This window comes from Spermophilus citellus (genome assembly GCF_964194105.1).
Source record: "Spermophilus citellus genome assembly, chromosome: 4".
Taxonomy (NCBI): Eukaryota; Metazoa; Chordata; class Mammalia; order Rodentia; family Sciuridae; genus Spermophilus; species Spermophilus citellus.
The window spans coordinates 184104963-184125914 of record NC_138185.1 but is presented as its reverse complement, the minus strand read 5'-3'; positions in this window follow the sequence as shown (position 1 = coordinate 184125914).

The following is a 20952-nucleotide window of genomic DNA, read 5'->3' as shown; positions in this document are numbered from 1 at the left end:
TTTTTTCTTTTTTGATTTTGTTGGTGCATTATAATTTTACATAACACTTGTGTTCATTTTGACATAATTATGCATGAAATTTAATTTATTCCATTTTAGTCCCCAGTACTCCCCTTTCCCTCCCCTTCTCCATCTCCCTTTCTCCCTTCTTCTAGTCTACTGGTCTACCTTCCATTCATTTATATATTTTAAATGGTGCTTTATAGATATACATAGGTGTAATTCACTGTGGTATACTTATACATGGACATAGCATAATTTTGTCAAATTTATTCTGCATTTCCTCTCCTTTCCTGTCCCTCCTTCTTCCTCCTACTCAGTTGATCTTCCCTCTGTCTTTATAATATCCAACCTCCTTGCCTTTTTTCCTCCTTAGTTTTCCCTAGCTTCTGCTTACGAAAGGAAACATTTGATCCTTGATTTTCTGAGTCTGGCTTATTTTGTAATGTTCTCCAGTTGCATCCATTGACTGGAAAATGCCATAATTTCATTCTTCTTTATGGCTGAGTAAAACTTCATTGTGTGAATATATACCATATTTCCTTTTTAAAAATTCCTTTTTTTAGTTGTATTTAGACACAATATCTTTATTTATTTTTATGTGTTGCTGAGGATTGAACCCGTGCTTCACACGTGGAAGGCTAGTGCTCTACCACTGAGCTACAGCCCCAGCCTTATACCATATTTTCTTAATCCATTTATCTCTTGATGGGCACCTGGGCTGGTTCCACAGCTTGGCTATTGTGAGATGCACTGCTATAAACATTGATGTGGCTTAATCACTATAATATACTGAGTTTAATTCTTTTGAATAAATAATGAGGAGTGGGATAACTGGATCATATGGTAGTTCCATTCTGGTTTTCTGAGGAATTTGTATACTACTTTCCAGAGTGGTTGTATTAATTTGCTGTCCCATCAACAATGAGAGTATACCTTTTTCCCTACATCCTTGCCAGTATTTATTCTTATTTGTATTCTTGATTCTACCACGCGGCCTGCGCAGTGGTTTCATTAATGAGGTTCTGGCATTCAGTTAGTTAGAAGAGATCAAAATAAAACACACAGACAGTACCTTATTTTAATGCTAGGTCCGAGACGGCTCGGTCTCCCTGTTTCCCTGCCTCCAGCCGCTCAGCAGGGCAGCGAGGATTACTCTGGGCTAGCAGGAGAGAGAGAGAGCGAACACGCCGGGGATCAGCCTTTTATTTGGGGGAAACAAGAGATTCAGGGGAGAATTCCATCCAATGAAGGTTGAGGGGGGGCTGTACTCCAAGGTCAGGGTCAGTGATTGGGTCTCCAGGGTCAGTGGTTACGCACACCCCCACACGGATGGGCTCTCTCATCAGGAAAGGGTCGGGATAACTCCGACACAGCCAGAGTGCCTCAGGCCCTTAACGGGAGTCACCCAATCACGTGTCAGAATGGCTCCCCACATATTCCCCCTTTTTATTCTTAACAATGAGGCGGCGGTTCACTCTCTGGAGTCCCCGGATTCTTGATTGGAGGACTCGCCATCCTATAGTTACAATACAAAAGAGAATTAACAGCAAAGAGAATAATCCAATAATGTACCAAGCGGAGTGTTTAAGAATATTTCCAGGGTTGAATCCATTTAACTCCTTCAATATTTGGTTAGCCAAAGAAGAAGGATCTGAAAAATCAGCTCTATTATTTTGAATGTCTTGGATATGGTGATGAAGTTCCAGAATATCCAAGCTATTATTACTATTTTGCCAAATACCTAATAAATGGTTTTTAACCTTCTCCCAATCCCAGAGAGAAGCATTGTACTTGGCAGCTGTAACGCATACATACTTATAATTAGCATGGCATTTAAGCCTTTCCTTAAATTTTAAGGCTGAAAGTTCATTACCAATGTTAATAACAGTCGCCTCTAAGGCGTTTAACTTAGTCTCAATCTTTTCATCAATATTTACTTGATTACGCAGAGCCTTGGAAGTATTTTGAGCTAAATTATTAAGAAATTTTGTATGCTGAATATTTTGAGACAATGTCAGAGATGCAGAGACGGTTGAGGCAATAAATGAGACCAGTGCTAAGACACCAACAATTATGACTCTAATAGCACGTTTAGGTCTTGTTAGCTGGGCATGAATTTGCTGTAAAACTTGTAAACCAGCATCAGCATACCATGGCTCTGAAATATTAGCAGGTAATAAAACAAAAGAGGGCTGATGAAGTATCAGCACTCCTTTTCCTCCATTATACCTAGAAATACAATTGGTTAGGTTGCACTTATTACAAGTAACAAAATATCTATCATCTATCCATCTAACTTTTACATTTCCAATAATTAAAACATAAGGAGATTGGACACAGGCTCTTAGGCCATAGCAAGATCCCTCTTTACAGTTCTTGCCGACAAATTTTGGTAAAGGTTTGTCTGAAAAATGTAAATACTCTGAGGCAGCAATTAAACGCCAAATATCTCTTTGAATGCCTCCTTCACTATAAGTCAAAATATTACTAACAAATCCTGCAGGTATCATAGCAGAATTTCTTCGTAATTGTCTCTTATTAATTTTTGGAGACCAGTCTAAAATATACCCACTAGCTTTAGACACCTTATGTTGTACAGGAAAGGTATTTACACAATCCATCCATTTTGGAAAGGTGCCAATTTCAATTGTAGAACTATTTGGACAGTGGGGTACCGGTGGAGGTTTTGCAGAAATGACTGGCTTGTTATGGGAAAGTCCCATCTTAATTACTGATCTAGTATTAGGTTTTAAGTCTCCATAAATAGAATTATTTGTCAGTCTAGGTTTACCAATCGCTGTCTTTTCTTCAAATGATACTTTTAGACAGCCAGCATGTTTATCATGTGACCAACATAAAGGTAATTGGGCACTGTAGCCAGAATAATTAAATCTAGTCACATGACTGGGAGTAATATGAGTATCTGTAAATCCTCCCATCATGAATGAGTCATTAGTAAATACTGGAATAGATTCTCCAGTCCACACAGCTGGGTGTACCAGGGGTGGATCTGGGAAATATGTCCAATAAGTGTCTATTTGATTCCCTTTTACCTGACAGCCCAGTAGGGCAATTACTGTCGCTACCATCAAGACTGGTGTCCTGTTCTTTCCTAGGCGTCGAAGTATTTGGGAAGCCTGGGTTGTCAATTTCTTCACATCTTTCCATGAAATCAGCTTCTCGGCTGGTTCAATCTGGTCTTTCTTCATCTTTTTCCGATATCTCCTCCTTCTGGGTTGTGGCTCCTCCGTGTCTATCCTCAGTCGCTTGAGTCTGGGTTCTATCTCCTCCATGTCTGATAGCACGTTCAGGCACCCAGATAGGACGAAAAGCACCTTCTGGAAAAATACAAGCATGCCCTCGGCCCCATGATATTACCGGATCTGGGCCCTTCCACTGACCAGTCTGTAAATCTTTCCACAGAACTCTGCCTAAAGGGCCTGTCACCGAGGGAGACATTTGCCTCTCAGCAGCAGTGTGACCTTCTGTGTCACAGTTTAAAAAATTTAAAACAAATAAGGCATGATTAAGGCTATTTTGGGGAGTCATTATCTTATTCCCCCTTTTTAATTTTTGTAATTGAAGTTTAATAGATAAATGAGCTCGTTCTACAATGGCTTGACCTTGGGGGTTATAAGGAATTTCTGTTTTATGATTAATTTGAAACTCTTGGCAAAATTGTTGAAAAGCAGAGTTTACATAAGTTGGAGCATTATCTGTTTTAATCTGCATAGGACACCCTAAAACAGAAAAAGCTGCTAAGCAATGAGAAATTACATGTTGAGTATTTTCCTTAGTACGTGCTGTGGCAAAAATAAATCTAGAATAAGTGTCCACTATGACATGTACATAACATTGCTTACCAAATTGAGGAATATGAGTTACATCCATTTGTCATATTTGATTTGGTTTTAATCCACGGGGATTTACCCCTGATGGCAGAGATGGAGTGTAAATAACACACTTAGGGCATTGGCTTACAATCTGACGAGCCTGTTCTCTGGTAATACTAAATTTTTTACGTAAGCTAGAAGTATTTTGATGATGTAAGGAATGGGAAGCTAGGGCACAGTCATATGAAGACATTTGTTGACAAAAAGCTACTAATTTATCAATATTATCATTACCTGCAACCAAAGGTCCAGGGAGGCTAGAATGTGCTCGGATATGTCCAATAAAATATGGGTACTTCCTCATTAGCACTGTCTTTTGTAAATTATGAAATAATTTAAATAACTCCTGTGATGAAGTAAACCCAATAACTGAGGTTTTAATATTTTTGGTAACTCTGACTGCATATAAGCTGTCAGAATAGATATTAATAGGCTCATTTGAAAAATAATCTAAGGCCAAAATCAGGGCTTGAAGTTCTGCCCTTTGAGCTGAAGTATAAGAAGTTTGTATTACCTCTGTATGAACACGGCTGAAGAAACCTGCCTTACCAGAGCTGGAACCATCTGTGAACACCGATAAAGCTCCCTCTATTGGATGGGAAAGTACAATCTTTGGAAAAATAAGTGATGTTAATGATGCAAATTGTACAATCTTATCACGAGGATAATGGCTATCTATCTGGCCAGGGAAATCTGTAAAAGCTATCTGTCATGAACTAGAAGTTTGAAAAAGCCAATTAGTCTGTTGAACAGAAAATGGAATAATTATGATATCAGGCTCAGATCCAATTAATTGTAAAATCCTAGTTCTACCCTTAATCACTAATTGAGCTGTAGAATCATGAAAAAGTGTTAATGTCTTTTGAGGGGAATGAGATAAGTAAATCCATTTAATAACTCCTAATTTTTGTCATATGGCTCCTGTTGGGGTATGTTCAGTTGGAAATATTAATAAATATATTATTTCTTTAGGATCTATTCTAGTAAGTTGTGCATTTTTAATTGTAATTTTCACTTTCCTTAAGGCTGCTTTGGCCTCCAAAGTTAGTTGACGTGGAGAGGTTGGAGAAGGATTTCCTTGTAATATCTGAAATAAAGGACTTAACTCAGAAGTAGTTAACTTTAAGGATGGTCTTAGCCAGTTAATATCTCCTAATAGTTTTTGAAAATCATTAAGGGTACGTAACTCCTTAACTCTTATCTGAAGATTTTGAGGACGGATTGTACTCCCTTGAATTATCTGACCTAGATATTGAAAAGGAGATACCTTTTGAATTTTTTGAGGAGCTATACTTAAACCCAATGTTGTAAGTGAGGTCTCTAACTGAGTAAAAATTTCTGAAAGTACTTCTGAATTAGCATGGGCCAATAATATATCATCCATAAAATGAATAATGTATGTATCAGGGAAGCTATTTCTAATGGGATCTATTGTCTGATCAACATATTTTTGACACAGGGTAGGGCTATTACGCATTCCCTGAGGAAGGACTTTCCAGCAGTATCTTTTAACAGGTTCCTTAAAATTAACTGCTGGGACAGTGAAAGCAAATTTTTCACAATCTTCAGGATGTAACCTTATAGAGAAAAAACAGTCTTTTAAATCTATTACCATCAAGCTGTAATCTAAAGGAATGGCTGTGGGGGAGGGAAGTCCTGGCTGTAATGATCCCATAGGCCGAATTGCCTGGTTTATTGCCCTTAAATCCTGTAATAATCTCCAATTTCCTGACTTTTTCTTAATAACAAAAATAGGTGTATTCCAAGGGCTAAGGGTTGGTTCAATATGACCAGCTTGAAGTTGTTCCTCAACTAATCTATGAATTATTTTAAGTTTTTCCCCTGAGATGGGCCACTGAGAAATCCAAATAGGCTCTTTTGTGAGCCATGTAATTTTTTCAGCTGTTTTAAGGATCGGGGAAGTACTCAGTGCCCCTAATAAAAATTTTGTCCTGAAGTATTTACTAATCCTTGTCGTGTAGACTGGCTTGTAAACAGATATTCTTCCTGAAAGTTTTCCCTATCATCTCCAGGAAAATACCTCTGATTAATTTCTTTAACTGACCTTATAGAATTTGGGGTGACTAGTAGCAGTCCCATTTTGGCTAGTATATCTCTTCCCCATAGATTAGCTGGTAAAGACTCTAACACATAAGGCTTAAATATTCCACTGTTCCCATCAGAATCTTCCCAACGGAGATAGTTGGCACTTTGAGCAGGCTGTGAAATTTTTCCTATTCCTTCTAGATTAGCTGAGGCTGTATGCAGAGGCCATTGCCTGGGCCAAAATCGGCTGGACAATATTGAACTATTAGCCCCTGTGTCAATTATTCCTAGGAAATTTTTATTATTAATTCTAAGTTTTAATAAAGGGCGTTCTTGTCGCACTAACTGGGACCAATATACTCTGTCCGGCGGTTTAGAAACTGAATCTGCCGGCAGGTGCCTTTCTGAGACACAAGGCAATAATATTAATTGAGCAAAAATATCTTTTGGGGTGAGTTTTAGGGCATAATTGGATCTTACAGTAACATATAATTGCCCTTTAAATTCTGAATCTATCACACCAGGTATTATTTCAATAGCTCCCTTTAAATTATTACGCCCCAAAATTAAACCTACAGTATTTTCAGGAAGTGGCCTGAAAATCCCAGTAGGGATTTGTGTTGGTCCCGTTTCAGGATCTAATTCAACTGTCTCTGAAGGTCCTAAGAAAACTGTCTGTGATCCATGTCTCTGTTCCGGTAAAAATCGCGGACTGTCCTGGTCGGCGCCGCTAGTGACGTCACACTGTGCGACGTCTCCCCATATTGTTTCTGGGCCCGGGGAGGGGCCGAACGGAAGTTTTTTGTCCCCTCGCTAGGAGGAAATACTTGTGGCGAGAAGGCGGGCTCATCCGCGCCACCCGAATCAACCACATGGCGCCGAGTCCTGCAATATCTATTATCGTCAGTAGATGGAGCCCTAAACCTAAATTTGCGTTGGCGACATTCGTAGGCGAAATGACCGGGTTTTCCGCAAACGTAACACTTGCTGCGGGACTTCTGAACTGAATTTTGTGGCCCCAAAGTTTCCTTTAATACTGTTGCTAAGGCTACCGTTTGCAACTGAGTGGAATCTAAGTCAGAACACAAGCGAATATATTCAGAAATTGTTCCTTTCTTACGATGGGGGCGGAGAACATCTTGGCAAATTTTGTTTGCGTTCTCAAAAGCCAATTGTCTAACAATAAATTCGCTAGCTCCTGGGTCTCCGATGGACCTGTTCGCAGCCTGATATAGTCGGGCTACGAAATCTGAATAAGTCTCACTGGCACCTTGTCTGATTTTGGTAAGAACTAAATTGGACTGGTCCTTGGGGACAATTTGCCTCCAGGCACGTTTTGCACAATCAGTTATTTGATTGTACACTACAAAATCATAATTTAACTGTCTTTCTAAATCAGCAAAATCTTCAGTCCCTAAAAACATCGTTACTGGCGTTTCTATGCCCTGTCTTCTGTTTCTTTCTGCCTGTTCATTACAAAAATCAGTCCAGTAAGTTTTCCAAAGTAAGTAATTTCCCCCGCTCAAACAAGATCTGGCTAAAAAAACCCAGTCACTAGGAGGAAGGGGTTGTGAGCAGATATTTTCTATCAGACTCTGAACAAAAGGCGAATTTGGGCCGTACGTTTCACATGCATTTTTTAATTCCTTGATAGTTTTAAATGGAATTACAGCATGAATTCTAACTCTCTGATTTTGCTCATCAGTTTGCTCAAAAACTGGAAAGAGGTGAAAACCAGTAGTATCCTCCCCCATTTCTTGAGCCTTCTTAATACCTTGCTGAACTGGGGTAAGAAAAGTCATCTTTAATTTAGCACACCTGTTAAATTTGGTTCTTCTAGCAGGTATCGGCTGAATTTTAAAGGCTTGGGCAGGTGGTGCTAAATGCAATCTATTAAAATTTCTCTCTAAGTCCTGAGTTTCTATGTTTAATTCTTCTTCCTCAGACTGCGAGCTGCTATCAGACTCTGTACTATCGCCATTTGGAATTTGGGTTTCTAACTCACGTGGCTGAGAAGAAACCTGAGCCCCGCTAGGAGTTTCCTTTGTATTTTCCTCTCCAGGAAGATTGGTTACCACTTCTGGAGGGCTCTCCAAGATTAGAGATGCTTCTTCTTTATCATGCTGTTCTGTATAATCTGTCTGCGGGCTAGCTTGCACATTTCTAACCTTTGTTTTAGCTCCTAGCGCTTTTGTTTTAAAACGGCTCAAAGGAAAGGAAATTAACTTAGCTTCAGGCTGATTTTCCATTTGAATAGACCTAATGGCTCTTTGAATACCTCTCAGAAGCTCTTCTGGTGGCCACGGACTCTGGTCCATGTATTCAAAGAGACAAATTTCTAGGGCCGTCCAAGTTTTCTGTATATTCTCTATGCCTCCAGGTATTTCAGTAGAAAGACAAACTCTCTGTAACTTTCTTCCTAATTTCTCCCAAGTAAGTAAATTTGGAGACTCTTGGTCACAAAACCAAGGACAATATTCACCTACAATCTTTAAGAATTGCAATAACTGAGTTTTCTTTATCTGTTTTCCTTTCTGATTAATTATACTGTCTAAAATAGTTAGATACATTTCCTTATCCGAAGAAGTAGAATTTCCCATTTTAAGTAAATTAACGTCTCTTTCCTTCAATATTTCCTGGTACTTTTGTGACTCAAATGTCATTTTTTCCTTTCTCTTATCTTATTTTTTATTTTCTTTATCCTCTTTATTACTTTTGTGACCCAAATGTCACCTCTTTCTTTTCTTTATTCTTTATTTCTTACTTTCCTCTTTATTTCTTTATTTCTATTTCCTTATCTTCCTTTCTCTTTATTTCTTTCCCTTAATCTTTTTAGCGCGCGCTCCCACTCAATCTAACTAATTCAGAATGCCCCACGTTGGGCGCCAATTCTACCACGCGGCCTGCGCAGTGGTTTCATTAATGAGGTTCTGGCATTCAGTTAGTTAGAAGAGATCAAAATAAAACACACAGACAGTACCTTATTTTAATGCTAGGTCCGAGACGGCTCGGTCTCCCTGTTTCCCTGCCTCCAGCCGCTCAGCAGGGCAGCGAGGATTACTCTGGGCTAGCAGGAGAGAGAGAGAGCGAACACGCCGGGGATCAGCCTTTTATTTGGGGGAAACAAGAGATTCAGGGGAGAATTCCATCCAATGAAGGTTGAGGGGGGGCTGTACTCCAAGGTCAGGGTCAGTGATTGGGTCTCCAGGGTCAGTGGTTACGCACACCCCCACACGGATGGGCTCTCTCATCAGGAAAGGGTCGGGATAACTCCGACACAGCCAGAGTGCCTCAGGCCCTTAACGGGAGTCACCCAATCACGTGTCAGAATGGCTCCCCACACTTGATAGTTGCCATTCTGACTAAAATGAGATGAAATCTCTGTGTAGTTTTGATTTGCTTTTCCTTGATTGTTAGGGATGTTGAACATTTTTTCATTTCCTTGTTAGCCATTTGTGTTTCTTCTTTTGAGAAATGTCTGTTTAGTTCCTTTGCCCATTTATTACTTGGGTGAGTTGTTTTTTGTTGTTAAGCTTTTTGAGTCCTTTATATATTCTAGATATTAATCCCCTGCCAGAGGAATCAGATTTTCTCCCATTTTATGGACTCTCTCTCTTTATGCTCTTTATGTCTTCCTTTGCTGGGTGGACTGATTCTTGGTTTTATTTCTTGTACTTTCAGGGTCTTAAGTCAGTACCTGTGCCAATATGTTGGAGTATTGACCTTATGATTTCTTCTAGCAGTTGCAAAGTTTTTGGTCTAATTCTTAAGTCTTTAATACACTTTGATTTGACTTTTGTACAGATTGAAAGATAGGGATCTAGTTTCATTTTTCTACATATGGATATTGAGTTTTCCCAGAATTTGTTAAAAAAAATGCTATCTTTTCTCTAACGTATATTTTTGGTACCTTTCTCAAGTATCAGATGACTATGTGGGTTTGTCTCTGGGTCTTCTAGTTCTGTTCCATTGGTCTTCATGTCTATTTTGATGACAATACCATGCTGTTTTTGCTACTATAGCTCTGTACTATAATTTGAGATCAGGTATTGTGATGCCTCCAGCATTAGTCTTCTTGCTTAAGATTGCTTTGGCTCTCCAGAGTCTTTTATTTTTCCAAATAAATTTTAGGACTATTTTTTCTATTTCTGTGAAGAATGTCATTGGTATTTTGATGGGAATTGCATTGAATCTGTATAACACTTTTGGTAATATGGCTTTTTTTTTTTTTTGTACTGGGGATTGAACTCAGGGGCACTCAAACACTGAGCCACATCCCCAGTCCTATTCTGTATTTTATTTAGATATAGGGTCTCACTGCTCACCACCTTACTCTTGCTGAGGCTGGCTTTGAACTTCCCATCCTCCTGTTTCAGCCTCCCGAGCCAGTAGGATTACAGGCATGTGCCACTGTGCCTGGCTAGTATGGCCATTTTGACAATATTATCTGCTTATCCAAAACATGGGATGTCTTTCTATCGTCTAAGGTCTTCAATTTCTTTCTTCAGTGTTCTATAGTTTTCATCATAGAGTTCTTTCACTTCCTTGGTTAGATTAATTCTCTCTTTTATTTTTGAAGGTTTTTCTGAATGGGATAGTTTTCCTGATTTCTTTTTCTGCAGAATCACCATTAGAAACTTATTGATTTGTGAATATTGTTCTTGTATCCTGCTACTTTGCTAAATTTATTTGTCAGCTCTAGAAGTCTTCTGGTGGAGTTGTTTTTTGTTGTTTTTTTTTTTTGGTGGGGGGAGTCCTTTGTATAGATGATTTGCAAAAAGGTAATTTGACTTCTTCCTTGCCCATTTGTATCCCTTTAATTTCCTTCTCTTGCCTGATTGGCCTGGCTAGAGTTTCAAGGACTATATCAAATAGGAGTGATGAGAATGGACATCCTTGTCTTATTCCTGACTTTAGAGGAAATTATTTCAGTGTTTCTCTGTTCAATATTTTGTGGTTTGTCATATATAGCATTTATGTGAGTTTGTCTCATATATACTTTATAATGTTGAGGTAAGTTCCTTCTACCCCTAGTTTCTTCAGTGTTTTTGATATGAATATGTGCTAGATTTTATCAAAGGTTTTTTCTGCATCTATTGAGAGAATTATATGACTCTAGTCCTTAATTCTATGTATGTGGTGAATTACATTTATTTATTTGCAACCCTGTATCCTTGGGATGAAACACCACTTGATCATGGTGTACTATTTTCTTGGATGAATTTTTGAATGTATTTTCCTAATGTTTTATTAAGGATTTTTGCATCTGTGTTCATCAGAGATATTGGTCTATAGATTTTTTTCCTTGATGTGTCTTTGTCTGGTTTTGGCTTAAGGGTCACAGTGGCTTCATAGAATGTATTGGGGAGTGTTCTTTCCCTTTCAATTTCATGGAATAATTCAAGGAAGATTGGTCACACTTGTATTCTTGGTCAACTGTAAAGCTGTCAATGCAATCATCCAGAACTTTAGAGGGAGAAACAAAACAAAACAATATTTAAGCATGTGTTTCTGCTAGAAACTCCCCTATCCTTGTGATAATGTATAATTCTGGTTTAGGCTAAGTTTGTAAATTCCTTTTTTTTTTCTGTGTCTTTCATTGGCTACTCTTTGTCCATGACCCATAACTGTTGAGACCCTCAAGCTTTAATGTTTGGATCTTTATTCCTTTTCAATAACTCTAGGTAAGCTTAGCTGCTCAGGATTTGGTCTATACAGTGTGCATATCTACATTTCTGGTTAAGTAGGTAATATACTCCATTTTGCTCAGTTCTTCTCTTCTCTAAACTCCCATTCTTTCCTCTCTACCCCTGAAGATTGTAATTTAGTAGATCTGGAAAGAGCCCTAGAATCTCTATTTTAATAGGCACCCAAAGGATTTTGATTCACAGTTCTGTAGGCTACCTTTTGAGAATCATTGTGTTCTCTAGCTGCTGGCCTGGATTTTTACCCCTACCCGCTTTATCTCACATTCAAGGCACCTAAAATTAACCTTTTATAAATAAGTGTTTCTCTTCCCTATGTAATACCTAAACCAAAGTTTTACAAATGCATTGTTGTTTTCCTCTATTTATTCTTCTTTCTCCTTCCCTCTCCTTTTTCTTTTTTTAAATATTTATTTGTTAGTTGTAGTTGGACACAATACTTTTATATCACTTATTTATTTTTATGTGGTGCTAAGGATGGAACCCAGGGTGTCGCACATGAGCGGCAAGCACTTTACCATTGAGCCACAACCCCAGCCCCCAAAATGACTTTTTTTTTGTGTGGTGCTGGGGATTGAACCCAGGGCCTTATGCATGCATCCAATTGAGCTATATCCCTAGCTCCTTTTTCTTTCTTACCCAGTTATTCACTAAGTCCAGTTGGCTCATTCACCTTAGTCTTCAGTTACTTTATATCTCATTCTCATGGTCTTCTGACCCCCCCTGCCACTCTCATGACCATATACCTTGACTCCAGAAAGTCTAGATGACTAGAAATTCTAGCTTCTTTTTTCCTGCTTGACTCCCTTTTGCACATAGTTGACTATCATTTGCATAAACCCATAATGCTCACCTTCTCAGGAAATACTTGTGATTCTGTCTCCCGCATCAGAAGTAAACATCACTAATTCTCTGTCACCCAAATTAGATTTTTTTTTCTAACAGCTGTGTTCCTCATGGCTCTAAAATATTTCCTGCTGTCCATTATTTAGACATAATTTATTTATCTTGCCTTTGAGTCTAAAAATATAGTTGTTGCAGACTTTAATGACATAGAACTTATTTGTAAAGAATAACTTTTGCTGTATGGGCTACATTATTATAAATTTCTTTCTATAGGTGAGGGTTAGAAAGGAAATCAAATAGACTTGATTGGAGGAGGATTTGTATTTTTCTATTTTATCAAAGTTAAACTTCTCCTTGGCTGCTTTTTTTTAGGTTAAATTTAATTTCTCCTGCTCAATGAATTTTGACCTTGAACTTTTTAAAAAGGAAATGGAGAACCTTTTAATACTGTGTCTGTTGGCAAAATTTCCCTAAAGTTGGATGGCCAAAATTTTAAGTTGATAATATAGGTCGATTTCAACAACTTTAAAAATATTTCCTGTGTTGAGCACTTCTTATTTAATTAATCTGAAACTACTAAAGACAAAACTTTGACAAGTCATGAAATTTAGAATCAATTATCCAGAAATTGAGGAGAGATATCTGGTCACTATTAAAACAGATGTTTTGCTGTAGTCCTTTGTTCTAGTCCTTCAGTATCTCTGGTAGCCATGGATTAGCCCATGTTGGAATTGGTTTAAGTAATTGATAAATCAACATGTATACTTATATGTTAATTTCTTAGCATATATTTATTTTCAGAGAGCACTTATCATCCAAGTTGACTGCTATCTAACACTTCAAGAAAGGCTTTCACTTTTCATTCAAACTTTTTTCACCATAGCTGCTAGGTTTTTTTTTGAGAGAGCACAATCTTCCCTCAGAATAGAAGGGACCATTTGAGGAGGTTAGTGGCATGGTCTGCAACCATTGGCTCTTTTAAACATGCCTGAAAATTTTCATGCAAATTGTACGTAGTAGCAGACAGAAGCTTATTAGAAGAGAAAGAAAAAGGGAAAAAGGGAGAGAGGGAGAGAGGAAAGGGACAGTACATCCCTACTGCCCTACAGCTTTTTTTATTTTTAATATTTTTGTTAGTTGTATGTGACACAATACTTTTATTTATTTATTTATTTGTTTATGTATTTATTTATATGTGGTGTTGAGGATCGAACTCAGTGCTGCACATGTGTTAGGCAAGTGCTCCACCACTGAGCTACAGCCCCAGCCCTCCAATTTTATTGGGGGTCCCAGGGAAGTTTCTAAAGAGTCCTGCCCAGATCCACCTTTTGAATGATAGGATTGCATCAGACTTTCAGATTTCCATTGTGCATAGTCTTATCTCACGGAAGGGAAATTTTATTATTATAATGATATGCTAAAGATCCAAGGCAACCTGTTACCTTGGCCCACACAGACTGGTTCTAATTGGAACTTTGCTTCTAATTATCTCATCTCCCCCAGTCATGGAGTCAGGTTTATATAAAGGTCACAAAAGTCCCCTCTTCAGGGTAACTTGTTTTCTTTTTATCAGCAGGGAGGGGTCTTTGAGCCTGCATTTCTCCTGCAGATAACAGGTTGTTTGCTGAGGAATATAGTATACCCTACTGACTTAAATCAGGACAGGGTCAGAGTGGCCTCAGATAAATTGCTTAAAAAAAAGTGGCAGTCAGCACAGAAGGCCCAATCTGTAGAACTAGATTAATCTTATGTTTCCACTGCTCATGTCTGTCTGCTGCCTATAAGTGTGACCATGTACTGTCCAAAATTCAGATGTTTAAGTTTAATGATCAGTGAGATGATATTAAGAGGTCAGAAGTTTAAGAGGTCAGGTCAGGAGGGCTCCTCTGCTCATGAATGGAATTAAGTGTTTTTTGAAAGGGCTTGATGGAGGGATTTCTCTTTTTGCCTTTCTGCCTTCTGTCATATGAGGACACCCTTCAGAGGATGCAGCGTTCAAAGTGCCATTGTAGGAGCACCCTCACTCTCACTAAACAACTTCCTCTACCAGTGCCACAATCAGATATTTTCTAGGCTCCAGAAATGTGAGAAAATAAATTTTTATTCCCTTTAAGTTACCTAGTCTCAGATATTTTATTATAAAAGCATGAAACAAACACTAGCATAATACCCTTAATATTGTCTTCTTTCTGAGAGTAACAGAGGTATACTGAATTAGTTGATCTTAAAGATTCTCTTCTTTTTCTCCTCTCTGGTTAAGGTAGCCAGTGTATGTATTATTTAAGTTCCTTATGTGATTCTAAAAGCATAACCCATTCAAGTTTTGATTGCAAGAAGGTTCAGAGGAGGAATGATTGGTTCTGAGAGACATAACCCAATCAGTGAATTAATCCCCTGATAGAAATTACCTGATAGATGATTCTAAAAAAAGTTTTCATTGTGATTTAATCACTTTTGCTTTATATAATAAAATATTTGCAAGTTCTGTATTGTAACATTGTCTTGAGATATTTATTTTTTATGAAGTGTATCCCTTTATGCTTATTAATATAGTTGTATTTGCTTTTATAATGTCAGATATTAATATTACTAACTATGTTTTCTTTTGGTTAATATTTGCTTGGCTTTTTTTTTTTTTCAGTACCAGGGATTGAACTGAGGGGCACTTAACTACTGAGCCATATCCTCAACCTTTTATGTATTTTATTTTGAGACAGAGTCTCACTGAGTTGCTTAGGGCCTTGCTAAATTGCTGAGGCTTGTTTTGAACTGGTGATCCTTCTACCTCAGCCTCCCCAGCCACTGGGATTGCAGGCATGCGGCCACAGTGCCCAGCATGCTTGGCATATTTTTATATCTTTGTTTTTAAACCTTTGATGTGATTTTTCAAAGTTATATTTCTCATAAATAGCATTATTTGGGTCTTAAAAATTGACCCAGTCTCTTATTGCATTTTAATGTGTGTTTAGTCTTGGGGCTGGTGATCTTTTTTTGTAAAGGGCCAGGTAGTAAATACATTTGCTTTTATGTGTCATACAGTCTCTGTTTCAACTTTCAAAAGCAGCTATAGACCATATGTAGGTGAATGGGCAGGGCTGTATTTGGCCTACCAACCATGCTTAATCTATTTACATTTTTGTGATTGACAATATTTGGACTTCTTTCTATCATTTCATTTTGTGTTTTTTAATACTTATTTTTTAGTTACAAATGGACACAATATTTTTATTTTATTTTAATGTGGTGCTGAGGATGGACCTGGTGCTTCACGCATGGTAGGTGAGTACTCAGAGGTAGAGCCACAACCCCAGCCCCTCATTTTGTGTTTTCTACTTACCATCTACATTACTTAGGGCAATGCTGGCTGAGATTATAGATGATTCTGGAGACCTCAGCACAGAGATGTATGCAGTCATGCATCACTTAATGAAAGGGACATGTTTTGAGATAGCAATTTAGTCATTGTGCAAGTATACTCACACAAACTAAGATAGCTGAATTGTCACTAGAGAGATTTAATCATAGGGACCACCATTGTATACGTGGTCTGTCATGGACTTAAATGTCATTATGCAGTGCATGATTGTATATTTTATCATGTAAAAACCATCAATGGCATAGCAGGGATTATTTGCTCCCTGTAGCCATTCAGGAACACAAGCTACTTCCATCTAGTGGCTCTGCCACACCTAATATTTACGTTCCAAGAGTGAAGAAGGCATATGTGCTTTTTAGCCATATCAACTTAGAAGTCATTTATATCACTTTTACACATTTTTAATTATTTTAAAAATTATTTATTTAATTATTTTAAATTAAATTTTTAAATTATTTTTAAAATAATTTATTTGTTCTAATTTGTTATACATGACAGTAGAATGCATTTCATTTCATAGTATACAAATGGAGCACAATTTTTTTGTTTCTCTCATTGTACACAAAGTAGAGCCAGTCACATTTATGTCTTCATACATGTACCTAGGGAAATGATATCCATCTCATTCCACCATCTTTCCTTCTCCCATGCCCCCTCCCTTCTCCTCCAGCCCCTTTGCCCTATCCAAAGTTGCTCCATACCTCCCATGCTCCCTGCCCCCGGCCCCACTCACATCTACTTACGAAAAAAAAAAAAAAAAAAAAAAAACATTAGGACTTTGTTTTTTGGGGGATTGGCTTACCTCACTTAGCATGATATTTTTCACCTCCATCCATTTACCTACAAATGTCATGATTTTGTTCCCTTTTAATGCTGAGTAATATTCTATTGTGTATATATACCATAGTTTATTTATCCATTCATCTATTGAAAGATAGGTTGGTTCCACAATTTAGCTTTGTGAATTGTGCTGCTATAATCTCCAGGATATATAAAGAACTCAAAAAACTTAACACTAAAAAAATAAATAACCCAGTCAATAAATGGGCTAAGGAACTGAACAGACATTTCTCACAAGAAGATATACAATGAATCAACAAATATATGAAAAAATGTTCAACATCCTTAGCAATTAGAGAAATACAAATCAAACTACTTTAAGAGTTCATCTCACTCCAGTCAGAATGGCAGTTAGTAAGAATACAAGCAACAGTAAATGTTGGCAAGGATGTGGGGGAAAGGGCACACTCTTACATTGCTGGTGGGACTTCAAATTGGTGCAACCTCTCTGGAAACTTGGAATGGAACCACTGTTTGACCCAGCTCTCCCACTCCTCAGTTTATACCCAAAGAACTTAAAAACATCACTCTACAGGGCTGGGATTGTCACTCAGAGGTAGAGCACTTGCCTACCATGTGTGAGGCCCTGGGTTCGACCCTCAGCACCACATAAAAATAAATAAAATAAAAATATTTTTAAAAAACCCATCATGCTTCAGTGACACAGCCACATCAACATTTATAGCAGCACTTTTTTTTTTTTATGAGAACTAGACATACCATCCCACCTAGAATCACGAGGGGCCTGGGAAATGTAGTTTTTGGTATGGCAGCCACTTCCTAACAACAGTCTTTCACTGTGTGGAATAACACAGACCTTTGGCAGACATCTGGATACTTCTGTCCCAGCCACCCAATTTTTTGCTGTTCCTCCCTTCTCTGTATGGTATTTCCTGGGATTGACGTTTTCCCCCTATTTCTTTTTATTTGTTTTGTTGGCGTGGAATATATGTGATGTATTTTATTTGTTTTAGAGGTTGTTCTCAAAATTCTAACATATACTTAATTTTTGAAATTTCTATAAAGACTATGTTTAGTCAGCATTTCTCTTCTGTAGATAAGAATTTCTTGATTATTCTTCTTCTCCCCAAACCACTGCTTTATACATTTTCTTATTACTATCTAGGGTTTTTATTTCAAAGGTTTATTTTAAAAGTCACAAAAAATTATTTTCATAGTTAAGAATTAAATATACTACTATTATTCTTTTCTAATTTCTTTGCTTATTGCCCTCTGAATTCTTTCTTGCTAAAGTACATTCTTTAGTTTTTTTTTTTCCCATGAGAATTTGTGAATGGTAAATTTTCACTTCTTATACCTGAATAGTTGGGTATAGAATTCAGAGTGGATAATAATTTTCTCTGGTATGTGGAAGATCCTGTCATGACATGGAGGTCCAAGGAGGTCTCCTCCTAGAGCTCTACTCAGACCTTCCTGGTTTTTAGCCACATTGCAGAAAAAAAGAATTTTAGGATGTAAATCAGGTATGAGTAGCAGAACAAGAGATTTATTATAAAGGGACAGTACACACTCAGTAATGGGAGTGTAGGGGAACTCAGGGAAGTGACAGGGAGAAAGGGAGAAAGGGGAAGGAGTGAGGGAGGAGGTCATGCCATTTTAGGCTGGGGTTCTAATATTTATAGAGAAGCTGGGGGCTGGAGTAGAGGTGGACTCAGGGCAGCGTTATACAGTCTGTCACCAGTAGTTTCCTGACACTTGAGCATTGCCTTCCCATGTTTTAATCCTCCTTAGTTTTTCAGATTGTTTTTGCTTTTTCATCAACCAGTCAGCAAGCCTCAGGCAAGGACTGCAGCTAGGCTGCTTGCAAGTGGTCTGTTTTGCATTCCAAGGGTTCATGGGCATTTCCCTTTTGAGACTCAGTGCTCTCTGTGCCCCTGAATTCCTCTTAATACTGCTTCACTTTCTTTTGAAATTAATTGTTGCTGGTGATAAATCTCTTGTCAGTCTAATTGTCATTCCTTTGTAGGAATCTGTCTTTTCTCTCCAGTAGCTTTTGCAATGTTCTGTAGTTTGACAACACACTGGGGTTGTGGATTTATCTTTATTGATTCATCTTGCCTCTCAGAATGCATTTTCAAACTGTGTACTCATATTTCTTCAATTCTTGAAAATTATTAGGTACAGACCCTTTGAATATTGCTTCTCTTCCATTCACTCTTTGTTATTATGGAACTGATTTAGGTGTATTTTGAAGCTTCTCAATAAAGTCTCTGTGTCTTTGAACTTTTGTAATTTTTTTCCTTCTCAGAAATATGTGCTCAGCATAATTTTTCAATTTCCTATTCTTTCTTTAAGTGTATATAGACTAGAGGTGCTCTCTTATCTGTTATTAAGTTTTCAGTTTCTGTATTTTTCTTTTATTATATCTTGCATCCACCTCCTCTAATTTCATTTGTGCCTGTTTTTGTTTCACTTTTTAAATGAATATTATTCCTTTCTGTACCTCTGTGAGGATCCTGAAAATACATACACCCTTTTTAGATTACTATTTCCATTATGTTTGTAATATCAGCTGACATTTATTGCTTACTTTTCTTCCTTGATTCTCTCTCTTCACTTATCTCTTTGAATGGTTGTCTCTACTTCAAGCCCCCAGGAGCTACACATCAGAGTTGAATATTATATAGGTTGTGCGGACTCCTGTCATCTGTGAAACGGAATACATTACAGGCCCAGTTTTTGCATTTGTGAGCAGTTTACTAAGGGCTCTGTCAGGTCATCTTGATTGATCAGGTCAGTTTCCTCCTGTATCCCTAGTTTGCAGTTCACAAGAGATTCAACCTCAGGCAGCAGCAGTAAGTAGCTCTTCTGCCATGGGGGACCCTGGTCTAGTCCTGATTTTCCACAATGAACCTGCTTCAGAGCCCCCATTATGTGTAGGATTCCCATGAATCCACAAAAGCTGAAATTTGTTGGGTCTAAGGAGATTATTATCTTGCTTTTGAGCCTATTTTGACATTTTATCTATTACTTTTTTTTGGTGCTTTGCTGGGAGGAATGTGATTTCATTCCTCTTCTTTCAAGAACTAATCCATCCTGATATGAGAGCTTTCCCTTTCTTTTTGATTCCTTAATTGGTAACTGTGCTGCTCTGCCCATTATTCACACCTCATGTCACTATTGGATCCCAAAATATGACCAGAGCAAGCAAGCCTGACTTGTTCTTAATAATTCTATTTAGAGACTGGTGATAGGAGTGTGTTGAATTTCAGTAGCTGTGCCACAGTGTGATTAGGATATGGCTGGCATGTATGAGTTCTGGCAGGGCCATCATATTCCCTCTACCCCTATTCCTTCAAACTCTCTGTTCTCTGCTTGCCTGGCATGGACTTGCACTGTAGTGCACAGAGGGGCAGCTTTTGGTGACCAGGCATGATAGCTACTGTTTTTTTTTCCAGCACTCTGCCTTCAACCTAAGTTATTTTTTTGTTCCTGAGCTATGGAATAGGGTAGTCAGTATGAATGTGTGTCGTACATAGTTCCTAAGCACAGGGACCTGTGGGGCCTGAAATCTAGCCTGTGTTTCACCTAACCTTTGTACCCATGGTTCTGAGTCCATTCAGAGTGAGGGCCCTCTAACTTACACAAAGACATCAGTTAGACTGGGGAAGCCAAACAAGAACACATCTACAATCTCTTTCCAGGTTATTGAATTCTATACTGTGGATACTTTCCCACTGGGTTATAGTGAAGACAGGGTTAGAGACTAGCACCAAGTTGTCATGCCAACCTACTGGCTGCTGGAAGAAGCATCAGAGGCTGGACTTCCTTTTTTATTTCAGTGCACAGAGAACTGGCAGGTGAGGTGCCAGCTTCCTCTTTTAGCTTAATTATAACTCAGACATTCTCTCCAGCTAATGACACCCTACAGCTGCCAAGTGGCCAGATCAACTCCCAGTTTTTATTCCCTACATTAGCCAGCTTCTTGTGTGTAGTGACAATGATACTTTGGACTTGGTTCTAATTCCTGCCTCTCTCCTGCACAGTTGTGCAGCAACTTCTGCTGGCCATAAAACTAAAAGAAATTAGCCCCAGGGAAGAAATTGCTGGAAATCCAGGCTCTAGTATAAGGAAAGTCATGGTGAATATCACCTTGCAGTGCTTACTTAAACCTCAGTATTGAGTAATATTATAGCCTGATTCCTTCTCAGGAGACCCTTCTGCACTACTGGCTAAGATAAAGCATGTGGTTTCTGGAACCAAATGCATTTTTGTTTTTGCA